Source organism: Triturus cristatus, chromosome 1_2 (genome assembly GCF_964204655.1).
Source record: "Triturus cristatus chromosome 1_2, aTriCri1.1, whole genome shotgun sequence".
Lineage (NCBI taxonomy): Eukaryota > Metazoa > Chordata > Amphibia > Caudata > Salamandridae > Triturus > Triturus cristatus.
Window position 1 is genome coordinate 1,114,673,774 of NC_140580.1, and position 16,751 is coordinate 1,114,690,524.

At 45.8% G+C, this 16,751-nt stretch overlaps 1 protein-coding gene across 1 annotated transcript in view; it reads left to right on the forward strand.

Moving 5' to 3' along the window:
- The window catches only part of OLFML2A (olfactomedin like 2A), a 262,018-nt gene that overhangs the window by 148,611 nt on the left and 96,656 nt on the right, over positions 1-16,751 (forward strand). The window lies entirely within an intron of this gene.

A 16,751-nucleotide genomic window follows, 5' to 3' on the forward strand; every position in this document is an offset into this window, starting at 1 on the left:
TAAAATGATAATAACCCTAGGTTATCACCATTTTAGTTTTCCCCGTTGCGGCGTCTTTGTGGGGCGGGGCTGCTCTTAGAGCAGGGGGAGGAGTGGTTTGCACTTCCTATGTGAGCATGAGTGCTTGGCTGGCCCTCTCGTGCCGCCCAAAACAGTCATGCGCCCGTACCATGTTCTCCATGCAGGTTGCATTACAACCTGCGTGGAGAACATGCCCACCCCTCCAGCCCCTGGCTGAGCGCCGTGTCAAGGCGCTCAGACCAATCACAACGCTGCATTGCAGCATTGTGATTGGCACAGTGGTTGTGCTCAACTCAAATTTAAAAAGACAGCACCACCATGTGGTGGACTGCCGCTAGAGCCGGTGCTGACAATAAAGTGCCAGTGCCAAGCACCGGAAACCACCGGCACAAATTAAGCATTGTGTAGCCTCAAGGACGCTTCACACTCTGAGTGTCTTGTTTCAGTTCAAATGCTTTTCGAAAGTCCACATTATGCATTTTACCCCATTATTTTTACACTGATTTATATAATGTCTTTACATGCCACCATAAATATTGTTTTACACCATTTTGTATATAGGTGAGGCTAGATTATCTGCTACATTTTGCAATGTTTTGCATCTCTTTCTATGATACTATGCAATTTCTTCATGACATATCTGTATAATACAGATCGCCCACATTTGTGACCCACAACCTCATTGTATTGAGGGATATTCCTTTCCCTCTATTTGAGCTACATTTCCTCTCTCACAAGAAGTAAACTGCCTCTGATCACCTGGGATCTTGGCATTGTATAAGCTGATCTGCCTGCATCCAGGTCTAGCTTGCACTATATAGAAAGCAAACTGCTAACAAATAAATGAACCCTGTACTGTAAACTAAATGTTCACCTTACACCAACAGTATACCTTACATAGCGCCATGACCCCGTTCATACATCTACCATAAACTGGAGCTACATTTTACATAGCCTACACCATACACAGTTATGTACCTCGCACTATAGCAATAAGCAACTGAAAGGTGACCAGTCAAAATCTGCAAAGGGCCTTCCCATAACCATACATGTAATAAAGGTTCCAATATTTTACACCGGCCAAATAACACCAAACTAATCACGTCAACAATAATGCTGTACCCTACAGCAATCCTTTATTGTAAACTGCAATATACTTTAACCCAAGAAATTATATTGAATTTTAACCTATTTTTCACACAGTTATTATTTTCTCTTAAAGAGAAAGAATGCTACAACATAAGAAAGTGGTCCATACACTGGGACACAGTTCCCACCTAGCTGCTATATTTTTACCCTTCCCACAATAGCACATTTTAAAATGGACACCCTGCCGCCCACCCTGCTTCAAGTCATATATGGTGATTTCTACCAGTACAGATGCACTGGTGCACCTCAGTAGTGCTCATGCACAGCATCTTGGTGTTGTGTTGTTAATGGGAACAGTACAACTCCCCCCAGGTATCTCCATTCTCACAAACCCTCTTCTCTGCCCAGTCCAAGTTGTTTCTCATCACAATTTTTGTTTCAGACTCTGATCCTCTCAGTACGTGTCTTTACCAACGACCCTTGCTGTGGGTTTTGCTACTTTTCCTTTGCACGCCTACACTCCTGGATGCTAGACCTCGGGTCTAAACCTACTGTTAGCCATTGCCTTTCTTGATATTAACCGGAGTACATATGTTTGTCCGGGACACTGACCACTGGTATGCATAACTCTCTGCAAATCTATTACCTCTCCAGTTGGATTGAATGCATAGGCAATGCCCAATGTATGTATCCTGGATACAGATTATGCAGCATCATGCTCACTACTTAGTTCTCCTTTGTAATCTGTGGCTTACTTGTCGCAGGGCATATGTTTTGGCTTTAGTGTAACCTGCGTGCATACTTGTCTACAGATCGGTCCAGAAGCTCCCAATGTTACCCCCTACCCAATGTTAACTTTTATTCTGACATATTTGGCTTCTCTTTTGTCTCTGCAATTCGTAATATTAGTGTTTCTAGTGTCTCTCTCCTGTCTCAGATGCTTCCAACCTTCCTGTCTCTTTTGGCTCTCTCCTGCTATTAATGGTTTCCCCTGTGTCTCTTTTGGCTGTCTCTTATCTCTTAAGCTTAGTATCACTTTCTGGCTGCCTGCCTCTGGTGTTCATTACTGTGGTGTCCCTTTTGGCTCCTTCTGCCGCTGATGCTCGTAACTTTGACGTTTCTTTTGGCTGGCCGCCATCTTCAGGGCTCAGTTCCCTTGCATCTCTTGTCTGTCTTTCATCTCCGATGCTAGTAACATTGGTGTCTCTTTTGTCAGTCTCTGTCTCTGATTCTGCTAATCTTGATGTGTCTTTGAGCACTCTACTATTATCACAACCTTGATGTCTCTTCTTGTTGTCTCCCATTTCCAACGCTTTAATCCTAGTGTCTCTTGCGGCTCTGTCCTGTCTCGGATGGTCATAACCTTAGTGTCTCTCCTGGCTTTCTCCTGTCTCGAATACCATAGCCTTGCTGTCTTGCTCGCTTGCTCCCTTCTTCCCCGTCTCCCACACTTACAAACGTAGGGGCAGATTTACAAGCCCCTTGCGCCACTTTTGCGTCACTTTTCCCACGTTAAAAGAGAGGCAAAGTGGCGCAAGGGTAGGGTGGCCAGATCTTGAGAACCAAAAACCGGGACATTTAGGGAAAATAGAAGAAGTACTACAATTTTTATCCACGGAATGGCGCAGAATGACAGCTGTCATCAACATAGGATCACAGAAGATGCATTAAGAATGTAAATACAATGTAATTTCTACAATCAAAATCATGCCTATTAATTAAATTTCTTGCTTATAACAGTTGCCAACTAGCAAAGCTTTAGAACACCCAAAAAGTGTCTCTCACTGTTTTCAGTCAACCCCTTCTAAAAACCGGGACATGAGACAAAAGTGCCGAAATCTGCCCGGACAGCTGGTGAAAAACCGGGATGATCCGGGCAAATCCGGGACGTCTGGTCACCCTACGCAAGGGGCGTGTAAATCTGCCCCTTAGGGTCTAGTCTGTCCCACCCGGCTCCACTGCTTGCAATGCGCTCTGGTGCCTTGTTTACCTTTTTGTTCCCAAGTGCATCCTCTATTTCTCTTCCACTCGCCAACAATGTTGATCTGACCCCCCTCCCCACCCTCCCACCACCCAAGGGAAAGTTCACACTACTCATGGGTCACCGTCTCTCCTTCCCTTCTCTTTAATTTGTTGTCTCTTTTGGTTCTCTATGGCTTCTGATGGCGCGTAAACTGGATGTCACTTTCGGCTTCCTCCGATGCTCACATACTTTCTGTCTTTATTGACTCTATCCTTCTCCAATGCTCTCACACTTACTGTCTTATGACTGTGCGTTCTGCCCATTGCTCATAAACTTCCCTTTGCTTTTGACGCTCTCTTGTCTGTGACTGTAAACTTGTCTTTCTTGGCGCTCTCTTCTCTCGAAGGTCGTACACTTGCTGAAACCTGGGACCCTGTCCTGTGCTCATAAACTGGTTATTGCCTTTGACTCCTTCGTCCAATGGTCATATACGCCGTGTGTTTATTGGCTCCCTTCTGCCTCCCGTGTTCATGAAGTTACTCCCTCTTCTGGCTTCCTCCTAGCTGCGATTCTCATAAACTCCCCATTTCTTCTCATTGCGTCTGTCGGTCAGACACTTGGTGTATTGCTTGGCCACCTCTGCTCTTGATGGCTGTACACTTGGTGTGTCAATTGGCTCTTTGCCTTCTCCAAGGCACATCAACTGGCTGTCTCTTTTAGTTCTCTCCTGTCTCCCGTTCTTGTAAACTTGCTATTGTTTTTGTCTGTATTGTCTCTGATGGTGGTTAACCTCCTGTGTTTTGGCTCCGTCTCGTCTCCATTGTCATACTCTCGTTGTCTCTGTGGCCTGTCTGATACCTCCTTTTGATGCTTAGTTTGGAGTGGGAATAGTAAACCTAAATTTAGGAAAGCCCAACACTTCCTCTGTTGTTGTTCTGATAGGATTGGGAATAGTAAATCTGACCCCTCCAAAGTTCCACACTTTCCCTGCTGTTGCTTAGACTGAAGCGGGATTCGTAAGTCTGACCCCTCCAAACCCCAATACTTTCTTTACCACTATGGCGGCGGAGCGTTGCCTCACTGCTTTTAAGCAGTGCAAACAAAGGAAATATAAAATGATAATAACTTTAAGTTATTGTCATTTTATGTTTCTGTGCTGCTTTGCGGGTGAGTGGGGCTGCTCTGCTCTTGGAGCAGGGCAGTGGAGGAGTGGTTTGCCCACTCCTAAGTGCACATACGATTTGGCAGGCCCTCTGGGACCGGCCAAACAGTCATGCGCACTTTCCTTGTTCTCCACACAGCTGCATTACTGCCTGCGTGATGCAGCCTGGAGAGCATGTCCGGGCCACCATTCCCTGACTGAGCATCGAACCACGATGCTCAGACTAACCACTATGCTGCATTGTAGCATTGAGCCTGGGTGCTTACCAATCACAACGCTGCGATGGAATCAGGGGAGCCTGGCTGTGCTTCCTGTTCCTGGAGTCTGACAGAGGAGAGCAGGAGTAGATACGCAGGACCCGGCTGCAAGGTAAGTGTTTATTATTTTTTTATTTTACATTGAGCATCCCCCCACCCCCCCCGCGCCCGCCCTGCCCTCGCGAGCCTTGCTGGCAGCCACTGCTTTCCATAAGCAAACTTGTGGACCGTCCAGAGACGTTTTAGGGCATGGGCAAAGTGGGCAATAGTCCAAGGCCTCCAGCTTTAAAGGGCCCCCCTAAGAAGGTGATATATTGCTATAGCTCACTCCTATCTATTTTTCTACCTCAGCCCTTCCACTTCCAATGAAATCGCGATGATATTTTTTGGCCCAGTGCAAGACATGTCAGCTGGTTTGTGTGATTCAGTTTCTGAACGTTTAGCATAGTTTAAGATTTTTCTGCATTATGCGTGCACAGAATGGTTAATAAATTCAAAATTGTTCCGAAGAGAGGCCTCAAAATATGTCTTGCCCAGGCCTCAAAATCCTTAAGACAACACTGCTCCAGCCTCTAATACTCATAAACTTACTTTCCCATCTCCCTCTCTCCAAAGCTTTGGTTTATATTTTGACTTCCTCATGTCTTTGGTGCTTGTAAAGTTGGTGTCTTTTTATTGGGCCCAATGCTCATAAACTAGCCATTGTTTTTGACTCTTTCTTGTCTCCAGTGGTCTTTATCTTGGTGTATTGATCGGCTTCCTCCTGCCTCCAGCTGCAGTCTCGTATCTCAAAGCTCGTACCTTTGCTGATGTTTTTGACTCTCTTTTGTCTCGGATGGTCTAAGCTTAGTGTGTGTTTTTGGAAGGCTTTGATCTTGAGGCACGTTCTCCTGGTGTGATTACTGGTTCTCTTCTACCTTAGTTGCACAATGACGGCCTGCCTCTTTTTGATTTCTCTGTTCTCCAGTGCTTGTAAAGTTGATGTTGCTTAATAATCTTTATTGTCTGGCAGTTGTAGATTAGGTGTGTTTTTGATTCTTTCCAATGCTCACATCTGTTCTCTCTTTTTGCTACCAATGGTTGCAATCCTGGTTTCTGTTTTAGCTCTATCATGTCATTGATATTCCTTTACTTTGTGTCTCTCATTCCTCTTTCCATGCTTGTGATCTTGCTGTCTCTTTTGATTCTCTCCTGCCTCTGATGCTCTTAAACTTGCAATCCCCTGTGACATCCTCTTGTCTCCAAAACTCGTCATCTTACTGCCTTTTTAGGTTCCGTTCTTTCTCCGATGCTTGTACATGCAGTCTCTTTTTTTAATCTGTCAGATTCTCATAAACCTTCTATAGTTTTTACTCTTTTATGCATCCAGTGGTCGTAAAGCTAGTGAATTAATTGGCACGCTCCCAGTGCGTAATTTGAGTTGCTGGTTGCAGGTGGGGCCCATCAACACAAATTTTTGGGGACCAGCACATATTTTTCCTTATCAGACTTTGACCCTGAGTAGGAGAGAGACAAAACACAAAAGGGGAAAAGAAGGAGAACCGGAAAGATGGGAAATATTGATGAAAGAAAGAAGGGATGAGAAAGAACCTTAAAGAGTGACATAAAGTTGCAGGAAGTGTTTGGTGGTGGCTGAAAGAGGGATGAGATGGAATTTAGACTAAGCAGCCTTGGTATTTGTAAGCCCAACCCTGGTTGTATGTCGCAAACCCAATCCACGTGTGCCTGAACAATGCGGTCTTAACAATGACCACATCTTAACCACGCATGCCTTAACCATGCATGCCTTAACCACGCATGGCTTAACCATGCATGACTTTACAACAAATTTTGTTGTAGTGGCATAATTGATAAAGGCAGATGCGTGGCTATGGTTCTGCCCTAGGCCCCACCCTGAGCCCTAAAACCCAACCACCTGCCCTAAGTATGACCTCAACCTTAGCTCTAAAACACCCTAGCCTCCCCCCGCCCTGACTATTAAGACCCTAACCCTAAAACGAACCCCACCCAAGCCCTAAAAACACCCCAGCCCTCCCTTACCCTCTGCCCTAATACCTGGCCCCAAGCCTTGAAAGCAACTCCTCCAGCCCCCTCCATGAGCCCTAAAACCTTGACCTCAGACCTAAAAAACACCCTACCCCTAAATCCATCCCCCCAGCTATAAAGGGTACCCTTTCCCCCATCCTGAAGCCCTCAAACACTGTCCTGCACCCTACCCAACCTCCCACCCTGAGCCTTATAATCGTCCTCCCTGTCCTATAAGGTACCTTGACCACCTTCCCTGAGCCCTAAAACCCCAAAAAGTTCCCCGACCCCAAAACTCCCAAATAAATAAATTGTACTCCCCAAGGCGTTCCTCGTCCGGGCAGGAAGTCGCCTCCGACCCTATGCCCAAACTGCAACACCTCCGACCCTCTGCTCATTTGCTCCAAGTCTAGAGCGCTAACAACCACTAACGTCTAAACCACGCATATGCGTGGTAAAGGCAGATGCGTGGTAAAGGCAGATGCGTGGTAAAGGCAGATGCGTGGTTTAGACGGGCATGGTTCCACCTTCGTTGTTTAGCCAAGTGTAGTTTAGGCTCTGTGGTTAAGGCGGTTTCGCCCAACACGGGATAGTGCTTACTTCTGAGATAAACTTTGGGCACCAGCACTTCTGTTTTTACCACTTTAGCACTGCTCGCTTCTGTGTCAAATGCTCATAAAGGTACTTCTTTTTGACTTACTTCTTTCTTCGAGTCTCATAAACTCGCTCTCTCTCTTAGCTCATAACTTTGCATCCCAGCAATGACTGTAGAGCACTGAGGGTCCACTGGTGCTGCTTTGAAATGTAGAATATTATTTAATTATTAAGAGATAGAAATTCACAACCATTCTCGATTCCAAATACAAATGCCAGAAATGCAATTTTCTGTAAAAGAAAAATCGTGAGCTAGGTGTGGAAAAGCACTCTGTGGCACAAGCTCACCTTCACTCCCCAAGCTGGCCATCATGACACATTTGTAGTTGCTATTGAATGTAGTGCTTGCACAACAAGGAGCAGCTTTACAAGGGCGTAGTGCTACCAGTGTCATTTTTCCGACGCTCCGGTGGGCTGTGCCCTGCTCCATGTTTACAATGCAGCACGAGGCAACTTTGTAGGGCTTATTGCCGCCTTGTAAATATGGCCCTCCTCAACGCAGTTTTCTGCTGAGAAGGGGCGTGCAATGGGTGTTGCTGTGGGCGTTCCCACGCGGCACCCATTGCTTTTTGGCAGTGCCCCAGATTTACAAAGATCTGTAAATCGTTGCCAGCACCAAAAACACCTTTCAAAAGGAGGTGTTAAAGTGGCGCAACAAGGTTTTTTGCACTTTCCATGTGTGCTGCATTCTGCGGCACACATAGAAGGAGCAAACGCCATTAATGATTGTTTTTGTGCAGGAAGGTGCCCTTTCCTGCACAAACAAAATCCTCCCTAAACAATGTTGCAAGGGTGCCTGCACTGGTGCTAGGTAGCTTTTTTAGTGCCGGCGCAGAGGTAAAGCACAGGGGTACGCCGTATTCTTGTTAATATAGCACTTCCCTGAATTTTTTTAATGATGCAGCTCATTGCAGCTAAATTGCTTGCAATGCTGTACTGCACCATTTCATTGTAAATATCCCCTCTAGTGTGTAATTTAAGTTGGTGGTTGTGGTGGTGCCCACCAGCACTTATATTTAGGTTAGTGAGGCCCACTGCCACTTATTTTGGGGCGCGTGGGGGCCCACTGGTGCTTATTTTTACTTATCAGACATTCCCCCAGAGCAAGAGAAGGAAAACAAACAGATGGGAAAGAAGATGGAGGGGAAGGCGGAAAAAACATCAGCAAGGGGGAAACCAGAAGCCTGCATGAGTGAGATGAAGGGGCCGGGAGTGTCTGGTAGTGGATTTAAGAGTCAAGAGGTGGATTCCAGGATACGCAGTTTTGGTATTGGGTGTGGGGACATTTAATATCACCAGCTGCTGCCTTTTGAGCAGTGCTATGGGCACCGGCACTTATTATCTTACAAATTAAGCACTGTAACAATTAAGGTGGAATTCAAGACTGGACATGGAGCCTTTCACTGGTGGGCTGGGTGGTCCTGGTGCCTCTGTTACTGCCCCAGCTCCTCGCAGACATAAGAAGGCCTCAAGAGAGAGAGGGGGGAGGAAGAGAGAAGGCAATCAGGGAGGGAGGAGAGAAAGGGAGGGAGGAAAGGGAGTCAGTGGGAGGGGGAGGAGATGGTGTAACTGGTTTGAGCATTTTCTTCAAGGCTGACTTTGGTTTCCCCAGTCCAGTGCTGGTCCAGAGCTCAGTGACCTTGGTCCAGCTATAGGCACTGCCCGCACTGCAGCTGGCAGCAGGAGATTAATGGCTCAGAGTAAAAACATGTCTCACTGTGACCTTGTGATTCCAGCTGGGAGTGGAGATGCTGTGCAGGAACCAATCAGGACCTGTGACTTGGGAGGGTGGAAAGGGGATGGGCGGATGGCTCTCACTGCAAAGATAATACTGCAGGAGTGGTTCATCTGTAGTGTATGGACAACAGCTGTCACCTGGTGACCTTCGAGGTGCAAAATGAGACAGACAGACAGACAGACAGACAGACAGACAGATAGATAGATTTATTTCCTGGGTTATTTTTTTTCTGCTTGCTTTTTGGTGAATAAAGTATAGTGCATTTGTTTCAAACTTATTCTGAGCCACATTGTAAACAGTTTTGGACTAAAGCAAAAAATTGAGAAAAAAACGATTTTCCAACATGTATGCAGCACATGCATTAAGGATCAGAGCAACCAAATTTAGCTTTACCTTTTCGCATCTGTGCCATAGAACTAGAATTGAGGCACACTTCCGCTGCTCCATTATTTATTGTAAAAATAGCAAAATTACTAAAAAATTTGAGCCCCATAAGCAAAATACGCTTGCTCTATTCCTTTTTAGGTCACGTCTGAGCCAGCGCATGTGCTGCGCTGGCGAGACTTTTAGTTACTGGACTTCAAAAAGCCGACCACAACTTTTTGTGAGGCATAGAGCGCGCGGTTACGCGCACAAGCGCGCGCGCCTTACTCCGCCTCTCCGTCTTGCTCGTGCTTCAACGTTCCTCCCCCTCCCCCACCACAGAGCGCGTCTCATGGCCGCACATCTTTTTGTTGCTTGTTACTCCGTTCTAGACTTGCTGTTCATTTTTTGGGGGGGGGGGGCGGGATGTATTATGCGCTTCTTTTCGATGTTTTTGTGACTTTATGCTTGAGTGTGTAAATCTTTTGCTTTGAGGCGGATCCACCACAGCTTGTAGGGGAAGCTCACATGGAAATGTACATAGGTTAAGAAAAACATGACAAACCCCTGTTACTATAATAACTTGCTGCTTCGATTACCTACCCCCCCCTTGTGATTTTTTGGAGGGAATGCAGCTTTTCCTCCCTTTTTCCAGCCTTGCCTAGAAGGCAGATGTCTGTAACTGGATCTAATGCGCATCCCTGCTATTGTCGTCGACCTTGTGTGTTGCACTGTGTCATCTATTTTCTCGGTACAAAAGGCCCAAGGTTTGGGGCAGTCGTCCTCACAGCTGGACCTATAAATCTGGGCTCGCGGTGCAGTTCCCTCGCCGGAGCGGCCCAGCCCTGCTCCTCTCCCACGCAGCGGTTATGAAATTTACCGGCGGCATGCTTTCTTCCCTCCTTTACCGCCCGCACCCTGAACCAAAGGGTTCCAGGGATGTAGGCAACTGACAGGCGCGAGGCGCAGTATGAACGGGCATTTTCATTTTCATTTGCATTAGCTTTGCGCGTTACTTCTAGGAAGCTACATCGGCATCATGGATTTAATGCCGATCATCACGTATGTCCCCTAATCTCAGCCGGGCTGCCAGCGTCATGAACTTTGTGGTGGGCAGCTGCCGCTTGCCCTTTCTTCCCTATAGCCCCCAGCCCAGGCGTGCAACGCCCATTGCCCCCCCTCCTGTGTGTCAGCCCAGGAGGAGGCAGCTACCCAGGCACACACACAGCTGCACCGACTACTTCAGAGGTCTTTAAAAGACCATCTGCGTGTTAACAAGGCTTTGTTGTTTTTTCACTCCTCCTTAGAGCCCCTGCATCTCCATTGACTATTGCTGGAAGAATTAGCCCCCCCCCCGAAATTTTTAGTAGCCCCCCCCGAAATGTGGCTCTAGTTGCGCCTCTGCCCCAGCCCCTCCAGTCATTCCCTCTACCGCAGGGGGAGACCTGGCCCGTACAACCAATGGACACTCTGCAGCAGCAGGGCCTTCGGCAGTACTCCGTGCTCGCAGCCTCCTGCCCGCCCCAGCCAGGTGCACTTTAAAGAGCCATGGGGGCCGGGGTGGGGCACGGCTGGAGCACACTGGGGCCCTCAGCATTACCATCCACTTAACTGGTTCCAGATTTTCCCCATTTACTTTACGGACGTATGTAATGTAATGCCGATTGTCACGTAGGGCTCCTAATCTCAGCCTGGCTTCCAGCGTCATGACCTTTGTGGTGGGAGGCTGCCGCTTGCCCTTTCTTCCCCATAGCCCCCCAGCCCAGGCGTGCAACACCCATTGACCCCCCCCCCGTCGTATGTGGCAGCCCGGGATGAGACAGCTTCCCGGGCACACACTGAGTCGCACCCGAGAACTACAATACCCAGAATGCATTCTGTTAACATCCGACACCGAAGACCCTTGCAGAGTATTTTGCTAATCTTGCTAACATACAGGGCAAGTGCAGGTAAGATACACTCGCCACCATTCTCCTGCACTCCCTCCTTAGGCAATGCTCGGTGTATAGTAGCTATAGTGTGGCCTGCCATTTTATAAACTGAGAGGTGAGCAGGTGTGGTTAGGATATAATTCTCACCTGATGCTAAATTAACACTTTCAAGGCCCAATCCTTTCGTTCTGCTGTGTGAGAATTACTGCGGACACTAGTTTTCTCCATGGGTAGGGAGGATGTCGGCAAGAAGCTATAATTGCGTTTTAAGTTGTCACGTTACATCCGGTCTCTGCAACTTATGCTTTTTGGAAAATGGAGGGTAAAAAAAGCTGAAATGTATTTGTGATTTATAAGCATTATTAGCAACTGGATATTGAACTTACTTGGGGTAAAAGTTATTAAACACAATGTCTGTATTCATCCTCTAGATTCATACAAACAAATGTAAAGTTCAGAAGCGATGTAACTGTCAAAATATCCGCTCCTTAGCTTCCACACAGCTAGTCTTCAAAGCCTTTCCATCTATTTAAACAGAAGACAATGACAAAACTTCCTGTTTTCAAGGTAAACAGGAAACATACAGAACAAGCATTTGCAATGCAATCGGTCTTGCATTTAAAAAAGTTAAAGCTAATGCGGTTATAAAGTATAAAGTTGTTATTTATATTTTTGGGTTTGCAGTGGAGTGAGTAATTAACAAAAAAACCTGCACAAGATGCACATGCCAAAGAAAACAAAGACACGTGGCCGCTAGTCTTCAAGATGGAGGATGTAGTTTTGGCTTATTGTAAAATAGCCTGGAGGGTTAATGTGCCTTCTAGCACAGGTTGGGATGACGTTTTGAACAGTTAGTACTTGTTAGAACAAGCACTTACAGTGCAATGGATCTCGCATTTGCGAGAGTTTGATTTCTTGGCATTATAAACAATACTGCCTTTTAGTTATCCGTTTATAAAACCTGCAAGCGACATTTACGCACCTCTTGCAGGTTTTGTAAACATAAATAAAAGGCATTATCATTTACAATGCCAATGGATCAAACTCTAGCAAACACGAGACCTATTGCACTGCAAGTGCTTGTTTTAGGTGGCATTCGTTTTCGCGCGCAGCTTTGAAGTTGTAATGCTCCCTACCAGCACAGGTCTAAAAAGCCAGCTGCACTTTGTTGGGTCCATACCCAAGACAGACTGAAAGGAATCCGCAAGGGATACAATTACAGCTACGAAACTACGCATCCATGTATAAATGGACTGCCTAAAAGTCATCGTGAGGCCACTAACATCTTGTAAATCCATAATTCTCGTTATGTCTCATTAGTATAAGGGAAAATTAACATGTATTTGAGCTCCAAAAACAAAGAGGAAGAACGACACTCTCTACCGTGACCACCGTGGCTGCCTCCGAAAGTCTCCAAACATAAAAAGCGATCGTGAAAGCCATCGCTAATGTAAAATTAAAATAAAACACGCCCGCGAGTGGCGCGCGCGCGCCACTGCGAGCCATATGTGTTTTCAATTATCGTGCCTGTGTCTGGGCACGATAATTGAAAACATATGGGCTTTGGTGCACATAACAGACACAAATAGGCCATGGGCGGAGCAATGCGCCCACCTTTGGCCTATTGCGTGCTCTGTTTTAAAAAAACATGCACACAAAGCCCAATAGCGGAACCTAAAAGGAAAAGCATACGCACGAGCGTGTGCGATTCCAGGGTCCGTTTTCAAACCCTGGACAAAAGGGCTCTCGCCTGCGCGAGCACTGTTGCGCAGTGCAACGCAGGGCGCGAGCCCTAAAAACGCACTCTTCTGTATGCACAATATGCTGCAGTTCTGTATATGCTGCTGTGCTGTGTATTGCGTCCTTGGTGGGGCAAAGAACATTAAGAACAAGCTCAGCGAAGGACGCCCTTTTACACTTATGGAGACTGCAACATTCCAATCGGGGATAGAAATCAGGCAGTCCCCACAATGCAATGCCCCCAATTTTTTTTAACTCAATCTCAAACAAAAGATCGTTTTGAAATCAGCATTTGCTATTATAGAGATCATCGCGCTACATTTCTGTAGTGTTTAAGTGCCGCAAATAAAAGGTGTTTCTTTTACCGAGGTTAGTTAGTCAATTTACTGACTTCAGAAGGAAGAAATGCTCACATGGCCTTACGGGGGTTCAAAAATGTAACCTTCATATCACTGCATGTTTCAGTGGCGATAGTTTAACTCACTAACCTATCTGTAACCTGAAATAAATGCTTTGTGCGAAGATGTAATGAGCCAAAACATCAAAAATGAACCAGCGGAGTCTTGCTTTCCGAGAGACCCTGGCGGTGCACATGTAGCATACTGTTTCCAGCTGCAATTCATCCATTGCACGGATCATTAAAAAAAATACCGCTCTGTGAAGGGTGAATCATTTGACAAAGTCAATAGGTCCTCTCTATGTGAGAACTGTTGGCTTTGCCAAGGTTTCTTAGCCATGTTGCAACATGGCTAAAAGTGAAGAAAACAAGCATTTGCAATGCAATAGGTCTCACATTTGCTAGAGTTTGAGCTATTGGCATTATAAATGACAATACCTTTTATTAATGTGTTTTGAAAACCTGCAAGCGTCGCGGAAGCACACACTTTGTACTTCTAGTCATTGCTTATGAGAAGCAAGGCTGGCAGTAACTGCGCCTCTTTTACTGCCAGCCTTGCTTCTCATAAGCAAGGACTATAAGCCCAAAGTACGCGTTTACGCACCGCTTGCAGGTTTTCAAAACAAATAAAAGGCATTGTCATTTACAATGCTAATAGCTCAAACTCTTGTAAATGCGAGACCTATTCCATTGCAAATGCTTGTTACTGAAGCTACAAAGGTTGCCTTACCAAGGATATCTCTTATTTTTGCACTTGTGCGATTCTGGCACAACTTAAAATGGCCGGAAACCTGAGAGGTGTCTAGCTACTGCATCTGACCCATACACTGAACGGCTCGAAACACAATGCAATGGAGGTTAGTGGCGTCCCAATCTTCTACGCGACTAAGGGCACAGTTCACAACCCTGATATGTGTATGGCCAGTCCTTGTAGTGCCTAGATTCTCTCACCATCCCCTCTGTTTTCTCTTCCTTTTACCTCCACCCTTCCTCCTTCAAGATCTGCTACCCTTCTTCCCCAAGCACCATCCGCTTCATATTCATGACTATATGTAAATAAATATTTAGAGAAGCCTGGCCCGCATCTTCAAGCCTGTGGGCTTTGTGAGTAAAGCAGAAGTACCTCAGAGCACAAGATGGCGCCATCTGATTGAAGTGAGGAACTAGTGGGAAGACAACCCCCTTGTGTACATCACCCTCACATGTCCAGAGTTTGGAATAAATCATGTGCACGCAATAACTGAAAACACAAAATAATTGTGTCTTCAGGGTAATGGCTTAACCAAGTCTTTGTCCTTTTCATTTGCGCAGGAATAGGCTCTAGGCGACACTAGGTTACGGAGGCATTGTTACTCCTCCAGTGGACTATATGCATCCAAAAGCACCCCCTGACCCCTGATGTGCGGGCCTTGGAACACCTCCTTGTTCTCATCCCCCACTTTCCTGATGTCACATATTCATAGGGGACCAACAGTATCGGGAAGACCACTCTGGTATGTGCGGCCCTCTCAAGGAGCCTCTAGTCAATGACGGTGATTACGTCACTGTGACTCCAACTTGCCCGATGTCACCACCCCAAGAGAAACAGTGTAAGAAAGTGGCTGTCTAATCAGTCTTCCATCTGTCTCTCAGAGGAGGGGAAAAATAAAAAAGAAGAAATGGCATATTGGGAGTCCACTATATATAGGAAAGGCATAGGAGCAGGGGTAAAAATACACAAATAATTATAATAAGTGGTCCTACCTGCCTCAATCTCTTTCACTAAGGAGCAAACTCAACAAACCCAGACCACACTATGTTTTTGTGTTTATATATAGCATATTACGTTGCCATATTTTGTTTATTTCTTTGTTCTTTTTATCATTCTTTACAAAGATCCATTATTTGTAACCTTGGACGGAACTCCGCGAAGTGCACAAAAAACGTGGCTGCGCTACGCGGAGCTCCGTGAGCGGCGGAGTTTCTTTAGATAAATGCAGTTTGCGGTGATTGTCAGTGCCAGGTGCTTTTCCGTACTGTGCAACAATCATCGCGAACGGCATCATGCACAGCGCAAGGGGGGTGCTGCTTCTTCTTTGCCGCTCGAGTAGATTTTTACCTGAGCGACAGCTTTCTCAACGCGAGCAGGGGGTTTCTCAATGCGAGCTGTCGCAAGCATATGCGACCACTTGCAATGAGAAATCTGACCGCCCGCATTGAGAAATCTCGCCGGGAGGTTGATTATCAACGCTCGCGCTCGCCAACTTGACATTGACGAATGCAGGCGAGGAAAAAACTACTCTCCGCTACGCGAACCGGCGATTTTTGGAACTCAGAGTGCAGAAAACTCCACAAACTCCGTGAGCGGAGCGGAGTTCACCGCCGACACTTAATTATTTGGTATTTATTACAAAACAGATATTTATTAATTTCTTCATATCATACACTAAATTGCTAATTTTTTAATGATAGCATTATACAAATTAATTTACAGATTTAAAATACTTATACCTCAAAACATCTCAACTCCATTTGACCTACTATATCACACTCTCTACTAGCATCCCACTCACACTGCAAACCATACAGTCATCATACACCAATCCGGAAAAAAAGCGAGACGTCCTAAATGCACCAGTGAAGTCTCTATAATTGCGGCTGTAGTGGCACCGGACTGAACACTCTGACAGTCGACTCACGTTTCGGTGGTATTTAATATTATGTCACCACCTTCTTCAGAACCGAATTGTAATTAGATATGTGTATAACACACCTGGAGGGCAAAAGGAGAAAGTCTCTCCTGTATTTCATCAGAGACTGGTATACTATTCCATATATTTCAGTAGAAGGAAAGTTTCAGTCCCTCCGGAAGCCTTCTTCACATAGTGGACATAAAGATCCTTCACTAAATGTTCCACTGTAGAATTCCGCCGGCCAGGAATGGTGACTCGGTCTTGACACTCTGCTCATACGTCCAGCAAGAATGAGTAATTCTGCAAAGGGTAACAATCCTCTCTTGACTTTACACAATGTTTTCCTAAATTATTAGAACCTATTCCAACTGCCCAGAGTTTCTGTTGTACACACATAGCTCTCCCCAACCTTGCTCCTGTAACAGGCTCCTGCCTTCACTACTACCACCACCAGCCGCGAAATCGCATCAGGTAGGATCCCTTATTATAATAAATATAGGGAGTCTGTTTAAATATATAGAAATAAGGCGTTAAATTTCTCTTCTCACACTTGCCTACTTTATAGTGCACAAACCAAGTGTGCATCTTGCACTGTTAGATTCAGAACACGTTTGCTAACAGATGCAGAGCTGTAGACATGTATGTAAACAATATGTTTATTTTCAAACATAAGATGTCTCAGGCCTTTATCCTCAGACATTGTGTTTCTTTGCACCTGTCTCTAAGTCATTCATTTTAG